Consider the following 21,040-nt stretch of genomic DNA (forward strand, 5'->3'; position numbering starts at 1 on the left):
TCATCAATCAAAAGACATAGATTGGCAGATTGGATAAAAAAGAAAGATCCAACAATATGTTGCCTGCAAGAGACTCATCTCTTAGAAAGAGATACCCAAAGACTAAAGGTGAAAGGATGGGAAAAAACTTACCATGCACATGGACCCAGCAAAAAAGCTGGGGTATCCATCCTCATTTCAGATAAAGTGGACTTCAAGCCAAAGTTAATCAGAAGGGATAAAGAAGGACATTTCATAATGCTTAAGGGAACCATAAATCAGCAAGACATAACAATCATAAATATCTATGCCCCAAACAGTGGCTCACCCATGTATGTCAAACAAATCCTTCTCAATCTCAGAAACCAAATAGACCACAATACAATAATACTAGGTGATTTTAACACGCCTCTCTCTCCACTGGACAGATCTTCCAAACAAAAATTGAATAAAGAAACCTTAGATCTCAATAACACAATCAATAATTTAGACTTAACAGACATTTATAGAATATACCATCCAACGAAGAGTGAATACACTTTCTTCTCAGCAGCACATGGATCCTTCTCTAAAATAGACCATATATTATGCCACAAAGCTAATGTTAGCAAATACAAGAAGATAGAGACACTTCCTTGTATTTTATCAGACCATAATGGATTGAAACTAGAAATAAATGAAAGAGCAAAAAACAGAAATTACTCCAACACCTGGAGATTAAACAATATGCTATTATATGAGGAATGGATAACAGAAGATATTAGGAAGGAAATTAAAAAATTCTTAGAGGTAAACGAGAACAAAGAAACATCGTATCAAAATCTCTGGGACACTATGAAAGCCGTACTTAGAGGAAGATTTATTTCATGGAGCGCATTTAATAAAAGAAGTAAAACTCAAAAAATAAATGAACTAACACTACAGCTCAAAGCCCTAGAAAAAGAAGAACAGACCAACACCAGAAGTAGTAGAAGACAGGAAATAGTTAAACTCAGAGCTGAAATCAACGAAATTGAAACGAAAGAAACAATACAAAAAATTGACAAAATAAATAGTTGGTTCTTCGAAAAAATAAACAAAATTGATAAACCTTTAGCCACACTAACAAAGAGAAGACGAGAGAAAACCCAAATCACCAAAATTCGGAATGAACAAGGAAGTATCACAACAGACACGACTGAAATACAAAACATAATTAGAAGCTATTTTGAAAATCTATATTCCAACAAAATAGAAAATTTCGAAGATATCAACAAGTTTCTAGAGACCTATGAATTGCCTAAACTAAACGAGGAGGACATGCACAATTTAAATAGACCAATTTCAAGTAATGAAATAGAAGAAGTCATCAAAAGCCTACCAACAAAGAAAAGTCCAGGACCTGATGGTTTCTCAGCCGAGTTCTACAAAACCTTTAAAGAAGAGCTCATTCCAATACTTTTCAAAGTATTCCATGAAATAGAAGAGGAGGGAACCCTCCCAAACTCATTCTACGAAGCCAATATCACCCTGATACCTAAACCAGACAGAGACACATCGAGGAAAGAAAATTTCAGACCAATTTCCTTAATGAACATCGACGCAAAAATTCTCAACAAAATTTTAGCAAATCGCATACAAAAATGTATTAAAAAGATAGTGCATCATGATCAAGTGGGTTTCATCCCAGGGATGCAAGGTTGGTTCAACATCAGGAAATCAATAAATGTAATTCACCATATCAACAGACTTAAAGTCAAGAACCACATGATTATTTCAATAGATGCAGAAAAAGCATTTGATAAAATACAGCATCCCTTCATGCTCAAAACACTAGAAAAAATAGGGATAGTGGGAACGTTCCTTAACATTGTAAAGGCCATCTATGCTAAGCCCATGGCTAATATTATTCTTAATGGTGAAAAACTGAAAGCATTCCCCCTAAAATCTGGAACAAGGCAGGGATGCCCTCTTTCACCACTCCTATTCAATATCGTCCTTGAAACTCTAGCCAGAGCAATTAGACAGACCAAAGAAATTAAAGGGATACGAATTGGAAAAGAAGAACTCAAACTATCCCTATTTGCTGATGATATGATTATATACTTAGAGGAACCAGGAAATTCCACCAGAAAACTCTTAGAACTCATAAGTGAATTCAGTAAAGTAGCAGGATACAAGATCAATGCTCATAAATCCAATGCATTTTTATACATAAGTGATGAATCTTCAGAAAGAGAAGTTAGGAAAACTACTCCATTCACAATAGCCTCAAAAAAAATAAAATACTTGGGAATCAATCTCACAAAAGAGGTGAAAGACCTCTACAATGAGAACTACAGAACACTAAAGAAAGAAATTAAAGAACACCTTAGAAGATGGAAAGATCTCCCATGTTCCTGGATAGGCAGAATTAATATTGTCAAAATGGCCATACTACCAAAAGTGCTATACAGATTCAATGCAATTCCAATTAAAATCCCAATGATGTACCTTGCAGAAATAGAGCAAGCAATTATGAAATTCATCTGGAAGAATAAGAAACCCAGAATTGCTAAAGCAATCCTTCGCAGGAAAAATGAAGCAGGGGGTATTGCAATACCTGAACTTCAACTTTACTACAAAGCAATAGTAACAAAAACGGCATGGTATTGGTACCAAAATAGACAGGTAGATCAATGGTACAGAATAGAAGACACGGACACAAACCCAAACAAATATAATTTCCTCATACTAGACAAAGGGGCCAAAAATATGCAATGGAGAAAAGATAGCCTCTTCAACAAATGGTGCTGGGAGAATTGGAAATCCATATGCAACAAAATGAAAATAAACCCATATCTCTCACCGTGCACAAAACTAAACTCAAAATGGATTAAGGACCTCGGAATCAGACCAGAGACCCTGCATCTTATAGAAGAAAATGTAGGTCCAGATCTTCAACATGTCGGCTTAGGACCAGACTTTCTCAACAGGACTCCCATAGCACAAGAAATAAAAGTAAGAATCAACAACTGGGATAGATTCAAACTAAAAGCTTTCTCTCAGCAAAGGAAACTATCAGCAATGTGAAGAAAGAGCCTACAGAGTGGGAGAAAATCTTTGCCAATCATACTTCAGATAGAGCACTAATCTCCAGAATCTATAAAGAACTCAAAAAACTCAACACCAAGACTACAAATAATCCAATCGACAAATGGTCTAAGGAAATGAACAGACACTTCACAGAAGAAGACCTACAAACAATCAACAAACATATGGAAAAATGTTCAACATCTCTAGTAATAAAAGAAATGCAAATCAAAACCACCCTAAGATTCCATCTCATCCCAATCAGAATGGCGATTATCAAGAACACAAGCAACAACAGGTGTTGGCGAGGATGTGGGGAAAAAGGTACACTCATACATTGCTGGTGGGGTTGCAAATTAGTGCAACCACTCTGGAAGGCAGTATGGAGATTCCTTAAAAAACTTGGAATGGAACTACCATTTGACCCAGCTATCCCACTCCTTGGCCTATACCCAAAGGACTTAAAATCAGCATACTACAGAGATACAGCCACATCAATGTTCATTGCTGCTCAATTCACCATAGCCAGATTGTGGAACCAACCTAGATGCCCTTCAGTTGATGAATGGATAAAGAAACTGTGGCATATATATACAATGGAATATTACTCAGCCATAAAGAATGATAAAATTATGGCATTTGCAAGCAAATGGACGAAATTGGAGAATATCATGCTAAGTGAGATAAGCCAATCTCAAAAAACCAAAGGAAGAATGATCTCGCTGATAAGTGGATGATGATACATAATGGGGTGTGGGAGGGGTTAGTTTTAGGGTTAGAGTGAGGGTTAGGGAGGGGGGCAAGAATGGGGGAAGGAAGGACTGTATAGAGGGAAAAGAGGGATGGGAGGGGTGGGGGGAAGGGGAAAAAAATAACAGAATGAATGAATCAACCAACATCACCCTATGTAAACGTATGATTACACAAATGGTATGCCTTTACTCTATGTACAAACAGTGAAAGAACATGTATCCCATTTGTTCACAATAAAAAATAAAAAAAAAAAAAAAAAAAAAAAAAAAAAAAGATCCATTTAGATAATAGATCATTTTGCACACCATTATTTCATTAATAAGGAAATTTGGCTTGTTCTTAAACCAGGAAAAAATAGGATGGTACCTTACTGTTGTGACTTACTCAAGGTTCCCATGACCAATATTGACTCTATTCTCTAGTCAGAAAGTAAATAAATTGGAATCAGCTTTCGTTAATATATTTTGCTCAGTACATTTTTATATATCGCCTCTATATAAATATAATTTTCTCTGACCCTTTAAATGATACGATATAACTTTACCCTGCTACACATCAGTTATTTCAATAGTCCTGTCAGCATATGTGATCTTTGTGAACAAAGATCTTCATTGCATTGAATTTTCTCCTATAACACAGCTATGATTTACATTCATGGCATCTTCCTCTAAGGAGATTCATTATATACATTAAGGACTTAAAGATACTTATAAAAGAATTTAAACAAGGTGATGGACAATTATCTCATACATTGCACACAAAGGAAAAGACACTTAAAATCATTCACTCGATGAGGAATCATTTTGTCCTTCACAATTTTGACAAACATCTATTTATTCTTTCAGGACTCACAATATTAAGGAAAGACAAAGATCTTATAGGTCATTTTGGTTTCTTCAGGAAGCTCACTCATCATTTACAAGTTTTACTTAAGTTTATTAGGCTATTAGTAAAAAGCAGTCAGCCTGAATATTTCTAAATTGTAATGTCATAGGTGCCAACCCAATGCCTCCTTAACACTACAGGACTTAGCATGGGGAATTCTTACCCTAATTGGAACTCTCTATCCCCAAGAAAAGACTGTCCAGTTTTTTTGTTTTGTTTTGTTTTTGTTTTTTGTTTTAAAGCCCAGTAGTGGGTCAAAAGCTATTTCTTATAAGACCAGAAACAGGCCAAGAGCTATTATTTACAGAGAATGGAAGGAACTGGCTCCAAAATGCTAAGGGCCTGCAAGGGTGTTTCTATTATATAGGCCTGTTAAAGGCTCCAAACAGCATCATTATCAGCCATTGACACTTCAAACAGCATTGCATATGCTTGATATTTGGACCAAGGAGCATGGAAACTTGCACAGAAACCTGGGCCTGTTGAAGAGTCATCTCTTTTTGTGAGTCCCACTCAAAAGCAGCCACATTGCTGCTTTTGAGCACTCACATTAAATGAGATACAGTAACACAACCAAATAAGGAATATGTTACAACTAAAACTGAAAACAGATCCTCTGGGTGTTGCGCCTCTTTCTAGGTTGTAGCAGGGACTAGAGACGGCTTCTTTTTCACCACACCACTAAACCTATAGAAAGTTCACAGAGGAAGAAGGCCCTTGAATTTTAATCATATTTATTTCTCACCTCACTAATAAAGACTACAGTAATAGTGACTTCTTGTTCACTAGGTTGAATCAACATAATTTTATCAAGGTATGAGATTAGTGTTATGTACTATTAAATTGAAAGAGAATCAAGATCAAAGCAAACTAGTTTCAATATTGGATAGGAGTTTGATTTACTCCTGAGGCTCAATAGTGATGCTATATTGCTTCCCTGGTCAGATGAAATCAAACCATTGTGATTGGCTTCCTGGGAATTATCCTGAAAAGTAATTTGTGAGTAAGTGCATACTAGGTACCAGGGAGGGAATAAATTAATTTGCTCAATTAATGAAACCAAATCTGGTACTGCAGTTGTATCTACAGTTACCCCTTGGTTAAATTTATGATAATCTACTGTCATTCTCCAAAGAAAAGAGTTGAATGGGGATGTGATAATAGTCACTACCTCTATATCTTTCAGGTACGTCATGTTAGCTCTAATCTATGCCATCCCTCCAGGAAGGCAATATTGTCTTTAGTTTTAAATGTTTCTAGGTAGAGGTAGTTCTGATGTTTTCCATTTGGCCTTTGCCACCCCAATAATCTTCACAGTATAAGTCAGGGAACCAGTGTAGAGATTCTGACAGTTGATAATTATGATTGTTCTCATTATATATTTTGAACTGGAAAAACAAATACAAGATGGTTTCAGGAACCTACTGAAATGCTGTGAGAAAAAACTCACTGAAAATTTCATTGATCACCTGAATTCCTTAAGCCCCTACTCTAATTGTTGGGCCAAATTAATGTTTTAAGTCTCATAGAATCAATGTCAAGGTATCAACATTCAGTAGGTCAAAAAGATTTGGATAATGCCTTCTCACTAATTTATAATTACCCTAGAATAAAGCTATAGATCCCTTTGAAGGAGGCAGGAAAAAAAGACTAATAAATTTTAGAAGTCTACTGGATCCTTCCTCAAAGGACCCAGTCTATCTTTTATCAAGGGTTTCATTGAATGAGGAAACATGACTCTTTACTTGATTTAGGTTAGACTTTTGTTCAGGTGTTTTAAAACTTTTCTGCTGTGCAAACAATAAATTATTGGACGTCTGGCTGAGCCATATTTTTCCTGCTATAATAGATTGTCTGAGTCTGAGTATTTATTTCTTACAGCCCTGAACACTGGGAAGTTGATGGTTGAGGGACCCACGTCTGGTAAGTTTTGTTATTCATCATCCCAGAAGGGAAGGTAGAAGGGTAAGAGAATATGTGTGAATATGCATGTGATGGGAAGAGGCAGTAGAGGCTATCCTCATCCTGTCATTAGGCACTCAGTCTCTGTAATTAGCCCACTATGGTAATAATGGCATTAATCCAGTCATGAGGGCAGGCTTATCCACCTCCTAAAGGTCTACCACGTGTTGCTGATGCACTGGGGATTAAGTTTGGATCATGATTTTTACCTCCAGGCAGAAACATTCAAACAATAGCGACTTCCTATTTATTTCACTTTTAAGAATATTATAAATCATTTAACTAATGCCATATATTTGTGAGTCAGACTATTCTGATTACTGCTTTCACTTTGCTGTTCATTGTATTAGTCACGCCCACTGTGCCTTCAGCAATGTAGAACCACTGTTTGATCTCTGTCACCCTGGGATTCAGTTATTTCAATGGAATTTAGGTTGACGAATTCAGGGACTGATATTTATTATGTTAAGGTTAATCAGGTGATCACAGAGCTCTTCATGGATGCCAGGACTAATGCCTCACAGTGTTACTGAAATGTGTTGATATAGTGTGGGTCTACAATGTTCCCTAAATCACATGTATTAAAGGCTTGTACCATAGTCCATAGTTCTATTGGAAGATGGTGAAGTCTTTAGAAATTGAGGCCTAGCGGGAGGTTGTAGGTCACTTTTTGTCTGCCCTTGAAGTGGACTGTGGGACCCTAGTATTGTTTTCTCTCTCTTTCCTACCTTTCCTGACCATGAGGTGAATAAATTCACCATGCACTGCCACTGTGATTTGTTGCATCTTCAGAGGTCCAAAAGCAATGAGGACAATCTGTCAAGGGCTAAAACCTTTTAAACTAAGAGTCAAAATAAAGTTTTTCTCTTTATAAGATTATTATCTCAGGTATTTTTTATGGCAATGAAAAGCTGACTAACATAAGTACATATGACAAAACCACTCCAACATTCCAATCTCCATAAGTTTTGAGTCTTCTTGTCTACATTAAATAAAAGCATTTCTAGTATTTTTAGCTTGTTAACCTCATAACGATTTACATTTTGGTCCACATTTCAGTCAACTATTGAAATTATCTTAACTATACCTAGGATAGTCATTTTTGGATCTTTGCTTAGCAAGTTATGTCGATAAATTCATCCTGATCCAATTTTTTTTCCTTCTACCTTTAATTTCAATTGTCACACGTCCCAGAAAATTCAAGTGTTTCTTCGGGAAAATAATCCATTACTTAAATGAATCATGAATTATATCTCACTTTTGGGTGCCTGCTGGGTCTTGAGTCAAGGTAGAGTTTTAGTGGCAAAGTCGGTGAGGGTATATCCTGAGGAGAATTGCATTGTTTTGCATAGCAACTGCCTCAAGGTAAGCTGTAACAGGTTTCCTTGGGCAATGCATTCAGTCCTCTAGATGGAAGCAGAAATACCAATTCCATTGTGGGTGGATAAACTGATGTGATTGGAGGTGTGTATGCTAGTCCTGCCATGGTGGCAAGGTGTTTCAAGTGGTTGTCAGGAGATGTTTGCCACCACTAAAGAATGTTCATAAGAATCAAGGGGCTCAATGTCCCTGGCTGCATTAACAGTTTTTTTGATTCCTTATCACAACTTCCAGGATTCTATTTTTCTTTAATCAATGCCCTCAAATTAATAGTATACACTCTAAGACTAGGAGCTAAACTTGCATTGTAATCCAGCAAGTTTTACAATTAGATTCTGCACTTGGTTTTCAGAAATTTCAGTTCTTTGGTTATAGGGCGTAAGGGTCTCCTTTAATATCCCCATGAAACCTCTTAGATCATATATGGATACTTGAATATAAAATTCAAGTCTTTGAACTTAACTTTTCCTTTAAATTTTATTTTAATTGACAAATCATAATTGTATATATTTTAGATTACAATAAGATGCTCTGATGTGTGTTTACATTGAAGAATTAATAAATTAAACTGATTAGCAAATCTATCACTTTGCATTCTTACTATTTACACCATTTGTTTCAGGATTTTGGTGACATTAGAAAACTAATGAATGCCATTATATTAATTAATTATCCAAATTCCTTAAAATATCCGATACAAAGTTACCTAATCATTTGCTTCTTTTAAGTGACAGATTAAGATTTTCAATGCTGAGATTTTGCATATTTTTTTATAAACAGATAGCATCATGGACTATCAGTGCCCTCTTTACTGATGGAATAGACTCATTAGCATCAGTAATTCTAATAAGATTAAGAAGTCAATTACAGAAACCCTGGAACCAATCAAGAACCTCTTTGGTGCCAATATTAGATTAGTTTGTCCAGAAAAATCATAACCAATGAGGGGTGGTGCAAAGATAGATTGATTTAAGAATCAAATTTAACATGTGAGAATTTGTACTGTAAAAGATCAACAAGGAAAGAACAAATGCAATATTTTTATTGTAGGACAGTAAGTGACTTTTGGAAAAAAAAAACTAGTACTATCCACTTTCTTCCTATCTCAAAGTTTACATAATATATAAATTTAATATAACAAAATACAACAAATAATTATGACAAATGCTGAAAAAGTAAACTCATCAAAAGTATTAAGTGAAGTTGAAATTTAAAAAAATCGCGACTTTAAATACTAAAAATGGTAAAGGGCACAAATCAACCTTCTCCTTTACTCTTGCTTAATTGAAGCTATCAGTGAGGTGTAGCTAACAGAGGTAATACAATCTTAAGATGCATAATAGAAGTTAATTGCCTATAAAATGGGAAATAATATCCCCATTGGACTGTGTTGGTCAGGACACACATGCAATAATGGAATCAATTTTGTGTTCTTCAGGACTGTACTTGCACCCAGATTCTGGCAATTAACAATTGGCTTATAGGTAGATTTTTAATGTCTTTCTTCTACTGTGGACTGTGAATTACATGCATGCAAGCACCATGACTTATTTAATTTTATGCAAGGACCATGACTTATTTAATTTAATGTCATTGGAACCTAGCAGAAAACGCGACCATGAGTGTTTTCTTAGTAAAACATTGCATTAATTAAGGCACCTGTCTTATTTTCTTGGACTCTTGCCATAATATTATAACTGTTTATATACCTTTTGTTATCTTCTCTATGTTCTCCAACATTATTGCTCAAGTAAAGTAACTTCTCTAAGGTCACAGAACTAATAAGTGACAGAAATTGGTTTTAAATTAGGACCTCAGAGTCCCATTCTCCAAATCTAAGGTTTCTTTTGTTATCTTCTCTTAAATATAAATAAAACAAACTGAAGTATTTGAAGATAATTTTTTTCTTTTATAATATTACTCTCTACAAATTAATGTGTGATGGGTATAATATATTCAAAGAGTGTGATTAGTCTTGTCCTATGATAAATAGGGGTACAACAACAAAAAGTAACCAGAACTATGAGTTTGCTGAAGACAGGCTTATTACCCTATGTAAATGTATGATTACACAAATGGTATGCCTCTACTTCATGTACAAGCAGAGAAACAAGATGTATCCCATTTGTTTACAATAAAATAAATTTAAAAAAAAGAACGTGAAGGTGTTTAGTTAAAAAAAAAAAACTTAAGAGTATATTACACATTAGCCATCTTTAAAGTAGTAAAAACTCTCATGAAATAAAAGTTATTCTGTATTTTCCAAAATTTCTCTGGCATAAAGAATGCACTTAATAACTGTTAAATTGTCTAATGAAGAAGTGACTGATACCAACACTAAAACCAAGTGAATTTGATAAACCAAAGATCTTTAAAACTATCTGGGCATTTCTAACAATGTAGAACATTAAGAAAACCAAAAAATTGAGCAGGGGAACTGATTATCATCCAGGAGAGAAAGTTGTGCTACTTCCCTATGCAGCAATCTTCTATCTATATTTGTATTAAGATTCACTGCTGTTTAGAAAGACAACCTACATAAATTTTGATCAAAATTTGTAGAAATTTAAGCTTTTTAAAGCAAATACATCATTTTCTGAAAGGTCTCCACTGAACAATATAACTGTTCCCCACCTTTGAAGGCATTACACATGCCGTTTACAATAATGCTCCAAGTTAAGCTGTCACCAGCCTATCACCAGAGATAATTTAACAAAGTTACAGTATCTCATCTTTAGTAAGTGATATCAGATATTTATAGATTTTAATCTTACAGATGTAAATTTGCATAAGGCAAGAATAGCACAAAATTCTATGTTCTATTGCCTTATTGTATTAATAAAATTTTAACAGTATGGAGAAAAATGATAACAAATCATCATTATAATTAATAATACCTCTTTTTAGTATCATGTTTTATAGAGTAACATATTCCAAAATGAAAGCAATTTCTCATAAGTCTATGTCTTTCTTTCTACTCTTGCTAGATGTATGGCTTTCTAAAAGTAACTCAGTTCTCTGAGTCCAAACTGTTTCTTACTTAATATGTGAGAAAAATCTACCTTGATTTTTCCTTGAGAATTAATGATATTATGTAAGAAACAGCATAACATACATTATACATAATATATGATAGCTATTGTTTTGATTTTTTTGTGGCACAATATAGCCATAGAAAAATATAAGGCAAAAATTACAATTTTGATTTTATAGAAGTTTGCAAGATTCTCTGGAAAAAAAAAATCCCATACATAACATCTAAATAAGTTGTACGAAAGAGAAATACATCTGCAATATCAGAATAAGGATCTTAAAAAGTAATGAAACAATAACAAACATTTCTGAAACCCATTTTTTCAGAATTCTAGAAATTAACTAATGGTTTTCAATAATCCTATGGACATCTACTAAAGAAGGTGGTAAAATCTTAAAATGAATAACTTTATGGTATTTCAACATGTTCTATCCCAATTCCTTTATCTTTACTCTATGATAATCTTGAAAATCACCTTATTTAGAAGTGGTATATAAAGAAAGCTATAGGCATAGCACTAAGGATGGATTGGTTTTGGAGTTGTGCCAATGACCCAGTCCCAAGTAATACTTGCTATTTTGCCTGTCTGAAAAAGCACCATTCGTATGGCTTAATTTTAATTAGAGTTAGTTTGGTGAGGAAATATCTGTCCCTAAATTATTTGTTGAAAACAATCAGAAGCAATTGCTTCATATAGCATATACTGAGGCAGCAATGCCAGTTTGGCAAAAAAAGATGTTGGAAAAAATGTAAGAGGAAAATGAGGGAATATGATGTCCATGGGGACTTTGAACAACAACATAACTCTAGGGATATAGAAAACCATATGTATGTCCTGAAATGTTGTGAAAAAGATATGAAAAAGTTCTAATATCTCATCTCCAAAGGAACTTAATGCTAATGTGCAATATTCAATGATAATTGGTTATAAAATTTTGAGTGCTAAAGGCATGCCCCAACAAATACAATTTTGTACCACTCAGCAAATATTGGGTGATTCCCTGGTTCAAACAATTAAGGAAAAGTATGTTCAATCATTAGCTGAACATTGAGTCAACTAAGTAGGCAGACTCCATTGTTTATGCATCAAAAAGAATACAGAACTTTTAGAATTAGTCCAGGAAAAGTAATTAAATAAGTCAATATTAGCAACAGCAACAACAATAAATCAAAATACTAAATAACAAGAACAAATGCTGGGAAGAATGGTAAATCTTTTTTCATGATGATTATAAAATGTTTAATAATAAAAAAACATTTGAAACATTCCAAGAAAAAAGAAAGAATGGTTCATGATCAAAGGATAGAGATGATGAGGGGAGTTAATAGAACTTGTACTCTTTTAAGCCCAGTCATAGACTTAAAAGAGAAAACTTTACAACCACCATTAAAAATAATTTTTAGAGATGCGAATAATACTATTTCTAATGGGGAGAGAAATTGAAAGCAATGCATCGCCATATAAAGAACATCAATAAAGCAATAGATCATAAAGAGCAAATTGGAAATTCTGGAGTTAACATAGAAAGCAATAGAAATGAAATGTTTGCAAGAGGAGCTCAATGACATACGTAAACAAAACAATATATAAGAATAATTGAGTTCTATAACGATGAAATGGTAAATCTTTAGGGAAATGACAAGCATAAATGTTTATTCCCTTACAATGAAGCTCCAGAAGACCTGAAGTAACAGTGACTAAAAAAAAGGAGATAGAAAATTCAATAGTAAATAGTTGTACACATTATTTTAGTCAGCTTTTGTGTTAGTGTGACCAAAAGATCTGACAAGAATACCTTTAAAGAAGGTAACATTTACTGGGGGCTCATGGTTTCAGAGGCTCAGTTCATGGTCAGCTGATTCCATTGTTCTGGCCCTGAAATAAGGCAGAACGTCATGACAGAAGGGCATGACATAGCAATCAGGAAGAAGAGAGAGCTCCGTTCACAAGAAGAGATCTACTTCCTTCAGCCATACCATAACTGCCTATGGTTACTGTCCAGTTAATTCATACCAATTCATTCACTGACTAGGCCACTCTTCATAATTTAATCATTTCACTTCTAAAAATTCTTGCATTGTTTCACACATGAACTTTTTGGGAACACTTCATATGCAAGCAAAAGATTTCTACCCCTGACCCCCCATAGTTATGCCTGTCTCACAATGCAAAGTGTCCTCTGAAATTTTACATAGTCTAAACAGTTTCAGCATTGCCCAAATATTCAAGTCCAAAATCTCATCTGAGACTGAAGGCAAATACTTACATGTGACATTAAAGATCAAAAGCAAGTCATATATATCCAATATATAATGATACAGAATAAGTATTTCCATTACAAAAGGAAAGAAGGGATAAGACCAAAGCAAGACCCAAATCCAGCCAGGCAAACAAGTCCTATAGCTCCAAGTTCATCATCTGGAGCACATCGCATTGTGATATTCTCTCCAAGGGTTTTGTATAACATTTCCCCTATGATCTTTCTGGTTTTAGTCCATATGTTATCTCCATTGGCTGGTCTGTGATTGATTCTTGCAAATTTCCTGGGCAGACTTCTGACATTACTGGAACCTCTTAATCTCAGGGGTCCCACTGCAGCTTTGGCTTCCCTCTTGAATCTTCATGCACCTCCCTCTCAGGGTCAGCCTACAGGAACTCAGACCCTGCCACACTATGCCAGGCCTCTCAGGCCTTCCTTTGAAATCTTGGTGGAAGCTTCCATGATCCTCCAAATCCAGCATCATAGGGTTCTGCAGAACCAGCACCATATGCAGATGCCAAGGTTGGCAATCATCTCAAATAGTATGAAAGCCCCTTTGGTCCATAGCTGCAACAGTCTCTGAGTGACTGGGCAGTTAAGCACAGTGAAACAACTTCCTAGGTCCCTTTGTCCAAACAGGGTTCCCCAGGGTGTCTTTTTAAAGAATTTTCTCGTAACCTGGAGCCTATAGTTGGTGTATATTAACTGTTCCTGAGATCCCCTCAAACCATCTTTCCTAATCGTTTCTGTTTAAGTACTTTGCATTTCTTTAGTTGCTATAAACCCTTTAACAACCACAACTTCCTTAGTTTTACTTGAACTTTTCTGGTTAAACTGCAAGTTTTTCAAATTTTTCTGCACTTCTTTCTGCTCCTGACAATCATAGTAAAGTCAGGTAATACCTGCCAGCAATATTCATGCAACCCCCAGAATTTTGTACTTTCTTGAAATTTCCTTTGCCAGATTAATTAGTACATCACCTTTAAATTCAACCTCTCAGAAAGTCTAAGGAAATGAGCAAAATGTAAGGAACATTTTTTTTTTTTTTTTTTGGCCAGACATAACATAAATGTCCTCTAGTTCAATGTTCAATAGAGTCCACCTCAAGTGAAATATCATGAGCCTAGTCTTTACTGTGTACAGTCCTATTAGCATAGTGGTCTTCTAAGTTCCACCCATTAAGTTCTACTTAAAGCATCCTAAATCTTTTCCACCTTACATTTCTAAAATTTTCAAAAATGTTTTCCCCACACACTAACTCCAAAAGCTTCTGAATCACAGTGTCAGGTTAGTCATAGCAACGAGCACACTTATTTGCACCAATTCTGTTTGAGTCATCTTTTGCAGTGCTATATTCAAAAGACCCAAAAGACCTGACAAGAACAATGTAGAGGAGGAAAAATTTATTTTGGTGCATGGTTTCAGTGGTTCAGTCCATGTAGACCAACTCCATAGCTCTAGGTCCAAAGTGAGGCAGAACATCATGGTGGAAGGGTATGGCAGAGGAAAGCAACTCAAGACATGAGAGCTAGGAAGAAGAGTTCCTCCTCACTAGAGATAAAAATCACATATTGTATGATTATATTTATATGAATGTCTCATATTGACAAATCTAAGTAGATGGTAGAGGTTGCCAGGAAATAGGAGGAAGAGAAAATTTAGAGTGATTGCTAATGAATACTTTGTTTATTTGGGGGTAATAAAAATATTCTAAAATTATTTAGCAGTGATGATTAACTTGGTTAATAAAATTTAAAAACACTGAACTTACATTTCAAAAAATAAATTTTTGACCCATTTCGATACTCAAAATATGTTATAAAAATATTAAGTAGCACAAATAAAATTTGAATGTAGATCCTAACTACTGCTTCCTTCCACTGTGTATATCATAATCACTCTATGGATTTTACCAGGTTCCAGACTTATTAAAAAAAAAAAAATCTCTCTACACTTCTGTGTCTCTGTGCATGGTGCTTCCTTTCTACTTCGGTGTTTTCCAGACTCCAAAGATATCCACATAGATCATTTCATTCTGATTCTTCTCAAAGTCTTGTGACTCTTCATTACTTGATCTTTGTTACTTTCTCTACGTAATTGACAAGGAATGTTGGGATCAGAAAGCATAATAAATGTGAACAAATTCGCAAATGTAAAAACAGGCAGAATGTATAACAAATATTTTGGTGCCATGTACCACTTTCACTAGGTTCACCTGTACTTTTGCAGTTTGGGATGGAGTACCCAGGAGAATAAGTAGTATCTTTCCCAAGTATTCTCCATTTCATCTTTTGGCTTCTGTACCCAAGGACTGTGTTAAAAGCTCAGGAAGAATTTTAACGACTGCAAATTAACACTGGGAATTTATACCCTGGGACTTTCTCCTCTGAAACACACAGAACTCATGGATCATTGTCTTGGGTACTCAGCATTCAGAAGAAAAATTCTCAGGCACAGTTTTATGTTATTTATCAGAGTACTCTGGAAGACACCTACATGAACCCAGCAGTAGTAAGCTTAACAATTAAGCTCTATTTTCTATTTTCTTTATTCTATGTTTCGCTCTCTCAGCTCCTTCATGTTCCCTACTTCTTTAGAACAAATTCCAAAATGAGCTTATGCATTCCAGTCATTTTCTGCAAAACACAGACTAAGGCAGACACAAGTATGAGGAATTTGAGAATTGGCTGCTATCAAGATGCCTTCTCAAAATATTTACAACATGATAAGGACACATATTTTTGTCTTGCATTTACCCCCATCATCTTTACTTACATATTTTATTTTCCATTTTTGCGTGCCCTGAATTATTACCTTATGGACCTTCTATACCATGGGGGCAGGAACTAGACTTTAAGTTATCTGATTATGGTTTTTTCACATGCCCTACCTATTAGTAGAAAATTCTTTTTGCAGATGATGAGGGAACTGTGAGTTCCCTGTAAATCATGTAACATACATATTTCAATATTCCATCTACATGTTGGAGAGGGCAGCTTCTAATTATGAAGCCCATCTGGCTCCTCCTCCGAGCATCTGTAACTTGTCTGAATAGACCATAACAGAAAAAAACAACAACAAAAAAAAAAAATCAAAAAGCATTTTGATCTTAGAAAACCACATTTGTTTTGATAACTCACAAATTTTGAAATTGATGCATTTATACTCAAGATAAATCAAGCTGCCTCTCTAATAGTTATCTGTTTTGATTTTCAAAATTGCCTGCATTATAAACACTTTCTTTGAAAGGTGAATACAAGAGTACCCAGAGGCCTTTTTAATGGAGTTACAATTAGATGAAACTATATTATTCTTTACCATGCTGTGTTTCCCATTAGTTGGTGATCAAAAGAAAAATTCCAAAGAAGATCAGTAGGATGTGAGATTGATTACAGACTGATTCAGCAGTGTAATCACTAGCTAGTGCAATCTCAGCATGAATGGAGTCCCCAGAGAGCTGGTTGCTATCTGATAGCAGTACAGAGGGGAGAAATCAGATGACTTCTAGAATGTAGATTGGTTTGGGTTGCATTAAACAGGAAAGGATTATATCTCACACTGTCATCCATTCTGGCATCCAAGAACCGTGCATCTAAAACATCTCATTTCCACAGAAGGTATACATCAACTTCGCTCCATGTCCTGATTCAGCAACTCCTGGGAAAAAAGAGAGACTGCCCAACTGCTATGTGAAAAGAGCTGCGATTAATTATAGCATGCTTTTGGTGCTTCCTGCCAAGGACATAAGTAGAAGTTTTCATTACCGTTTAATTTACATTCCCCTTTAACATTATAAATCCAAAACATAGCATTTCTTGTCTATAACAATCATTGCAATGACTATTGGAGGACACCGAAATAATGCAAGAAACAGTGAAAAGGAAGATTAAAATTTGAGATGCTTTTCTTGTTTTACTTAAATCTGGTTGTGTGACTGGAGGCGAGTGACTTAACTTATTTATGCTTCAGTAAACTCATCTAAAAATGGGATAATCATATTTGAAATTCCTGAAAGCAAAACAGTCTACACGTTACAAGTTTTAAATTTTACTACTGATTATATCTAGACCTATGGTTCTGTGACCATTCATAATTTTCTAATGAAATATAGGCAGTTCTGAGTCAAAATAACTATGGAAGAGTTCATAGTTGTACTCAAAGTCTCTCTTCTCCATTGATTAAATAAATTGAATAGTATAAGGGACAGTGCAACAAAGTATTTCTAGAAAAAATTACACAGAAAACACTTCACTGAAACATCAAATAAAATCTATGTTGTTCAATCACAGACAAGAATAAAGTAGAATATGTCTATCTCTTTCTTTTGATGGTACTAGAGTAAAGTTTATAGAAAAATCCTAGTATTTCTTGATGTTCCTGGACCTTATCCCAGATCCAAAAGAGGAGTGAGAAAGAGGCTGATAAGAGCACATTGATGATTCAGTGCATGTTCTTCGTTGGATACAAAGACAACAAATTGAACTTGGCAAATTGTCTAGCAAGGAGATGGTTTCAGCATAACTAAGAAAGACCCTTTTTAACAACTAACAAATGGCAATCAGTGTTATTCTAGATCTTCCATTGAACTGCTGTCTCTAAGGAAGAATTTAGAATTGTTCTCATTATTTTTCTATCTAGGATACACACTTGTTCCGCTTCTGCTGTATATCTTCAATTACTTACATTACAAAGTCCAGTGTTTTATGCTTTCCCTCTTTCTCTGTTTCATTACATTCATAAATATTTCCGGGTAATTGGAATTATTATTATTACTATTTTTTAGATTTTTAAATACACAGCAACTACCAATTCTTAAATCCTTAAGAAGACAGTATGGAAGAAATATGAACATTCTATACTCATAAATTTCACAAGTTAGAGGAAATGAATAAGTGCCTTGAAAAACACAGACTACTAAAATAATTTCAATATGAAAAGAAAAATACATCATGATCAAATGGTTTTTATCCAGGCAATACAAGGATGTTTCATTACTGAAAAAAAATCAATGTAACAAATCATTAGTAGACCAAAATATAACATTACATTACTTAAATAGATGAAGGAAAAGTATATACTAAAATTCAACATACATTCATGACGAAAATTCTCAGTAAAAGACTTTAGGAAATCGTTTCAGCACACAAAAGGGCATCTAAAATATCCTATACCTAACATCATTTCATAATGAAAGACTAGAGAATTCCTCCTATAATCCATAATAATAAATAAAGGAGGTACACTTTCACCATCTGTATTTAACACATCACTGAAAAATCTTATCTAGAGTAATAAAAAAAGAATAAACATACATTGTGGAAAATAATACATTAAACTATTTTCAGATGAAAGCTAGCTGCATTGTAAATATAAATTTTTTAAAAAGGAAAAAATGTTAATTTTTCAAATGTGGTAATTGAGATTATTAAGGTTTTAGGATATGTGGTCATAAATCAAAAAATCATTTTTATTTATATTCTATCAAAGAACAATAGGTAATCAAAAATTAAAACAATTCTACTTAAAATAGCACTACTAAAATAAAATATTTAGAAACAAATCTAACTATATGAAATGGAATGCAGAAAACAAATGAATACTGATAAAAGAATTCAAAGATAGCAAATAAATGGAAATATACATTCATGGATTAGAAAACTCAAAATTGTTAAGATGCCAAGTGTTACTAAATGAATTTAAAACACATCATGTTTCATAGTTTTTCACCAAAAGAACAAATGTTATCACATCAAAATTTGAAATAGTTCTAAGAACAAAAATGTAATTCACAGTTTTGTGATAACAAACATTTTATTTTACAGATTCAAGACTGGACTTTAAATTTTAATACTTTCATAAGTAATGTGTTTCTTCTTTCTTTTTTTTTATTTATTTTATTTTTTTTATTTTTTATTTATTTTTTTTATTTATTTTTTTTTTTTACGTTTACATAGGGTAATGATGTTTATTATATTTTTCCCCTCCCCCCCACCCCTCCCACCCCTCCCACCCCTCCCACCCCTCTTTTCCCTCTACACAGTCCTTCTTTCCTTCATTCTTACTGCTCTCCTCAGAATCAGAAGTTTCATAAAATTACTAGCTTAAAATCATCTTTTCAAGTCTTCACTGTTTCTCACTTCTCATTTTGTTTTTCATTCTCTTTAATGACGTCAAATGTGAGTTCCAGATTGAGTTTTAATATTTCCTCCTTCATGAAGCCTTTAAATACTTACCTCTTTGTCCTCTAAATTTCAAGACATATTTATTTTACTTTTTAATTCAGTGTTTTATCACAGTCTAGATTCCTGCTTTGATAGGAACATTTTCCAAAAAAATTGAAATACATTTTATCCCTAATGAATAAAAAGTTGGAAACACTAATTTACTCATAATTCATTCTCCTTGCCTTTTTGATAGCAATTTAAATTCTTGGACAAGGTAAATTATATTTTCACTTATTTTAAGCACAGTGCCTTGGACGTAGTATGCAATCAACCAATATCATTTTGGTAGAAATTAGTTATATTATTGCTTTCGATAAAGTTAATGGATAAATTATTTCAATCATATTTCAAGCAAGTCAAATTTATTCAGTTATTTATAACATGATATAAGGGAAGTAATCTTACATAGAGAAAATGACTATAAGTTAATGCAGTAAAACATCCACCAAACTTAAAAATACAATGAAAATTCTATTATGTGGAAAACCCGATAGAATACCTTAACCAAATAGTGCATTGTTGTTTTTGTTGTTGTTGTTGTGCGTGTTTTGTTATAGGTGTCCAGACAAGCCTCTTTGGATTGATGGTTAGCAAACATGATGACACAAAGAAATCAAATTTTTTGTAGCTTTCATTTGGACCAATGTGATCTTAAGGTTAAATCATAACCCCAGGGTCTCAATGTGACTACTTCTTCATCAGTAACTGAATCTTTTAGAGCACTAATAAAAATGGCAAACGAAGGAAAATGATATGACCAATAATAAGGAAAGCAAAACTTATTTAATGGATCATCCTGGTTACAAAGGGATCTTAGGAGCTGATCATTGCATCCATGATAACTCATGCAGTTTCAGGATTCTGATGGTAGTTAAAGAAGGAAGCATTGTTTTGAGAGAAGTTAATAGCAGAATCTTCCACAAATATATAATCAACATTAAGCTTAAATGTATGATATTTTGTTCTTGATTAACAGTTATTTGGTAGTCAACCTAAATGATAGGTGTTAATTTTGTTTTTCTTTTCACTCTAAAAAACTGAAGTAGCATAAGTAACTTGAATGTATGCATTTAACAAGCGAGTCACAAAATTTAGATTTGAAACTAGCCTTCCTGAATCTAAGGCATTACTTATTATACATAAAAAGATGCATTTATTTTACTTTGTCATAATTCAAACAAGTCAAAGAAAAATAAATAAGAAAAATAAAAAGTGGAAAAAAAGAAAAAGAGAAAGTCACATCCTGAAGAAACTTGCTGGCTCTATTTAACAGAATTTTCAGAGCAGCACAAATTTTGCAGACAACCTTGACTTTAATTTGATACAAATGTGAGAACTCAAATGATGCTTCTGTAGAATAGCATCCCAAAGGCAATATTAAATCTTTATCCATTAGGTTGAACTTCAGTGTTCTGCAAAAATTTTGCTCCTAAAGTAGATTCCAATAAACAAGACTGATTTACTCAGCAAGGACAATGTAACACCGAAGCTACCACCATCCTTCAAAACTA

This window comes from Sciurus carolinensis, chromosome 10, assembly GCF_902686445.1.
Source record: "Sciurus carolinensis chromosome 10, mSciCar1.2, whole genome shotgun sequence".
Classification (NCBI taxonomy): domain Eukaryota; kingdom Metazoa; phylum Chordata; class Mammalia; order Rodentia; family Sciuridae; genus Sciurus; species Sciurus carolinensis.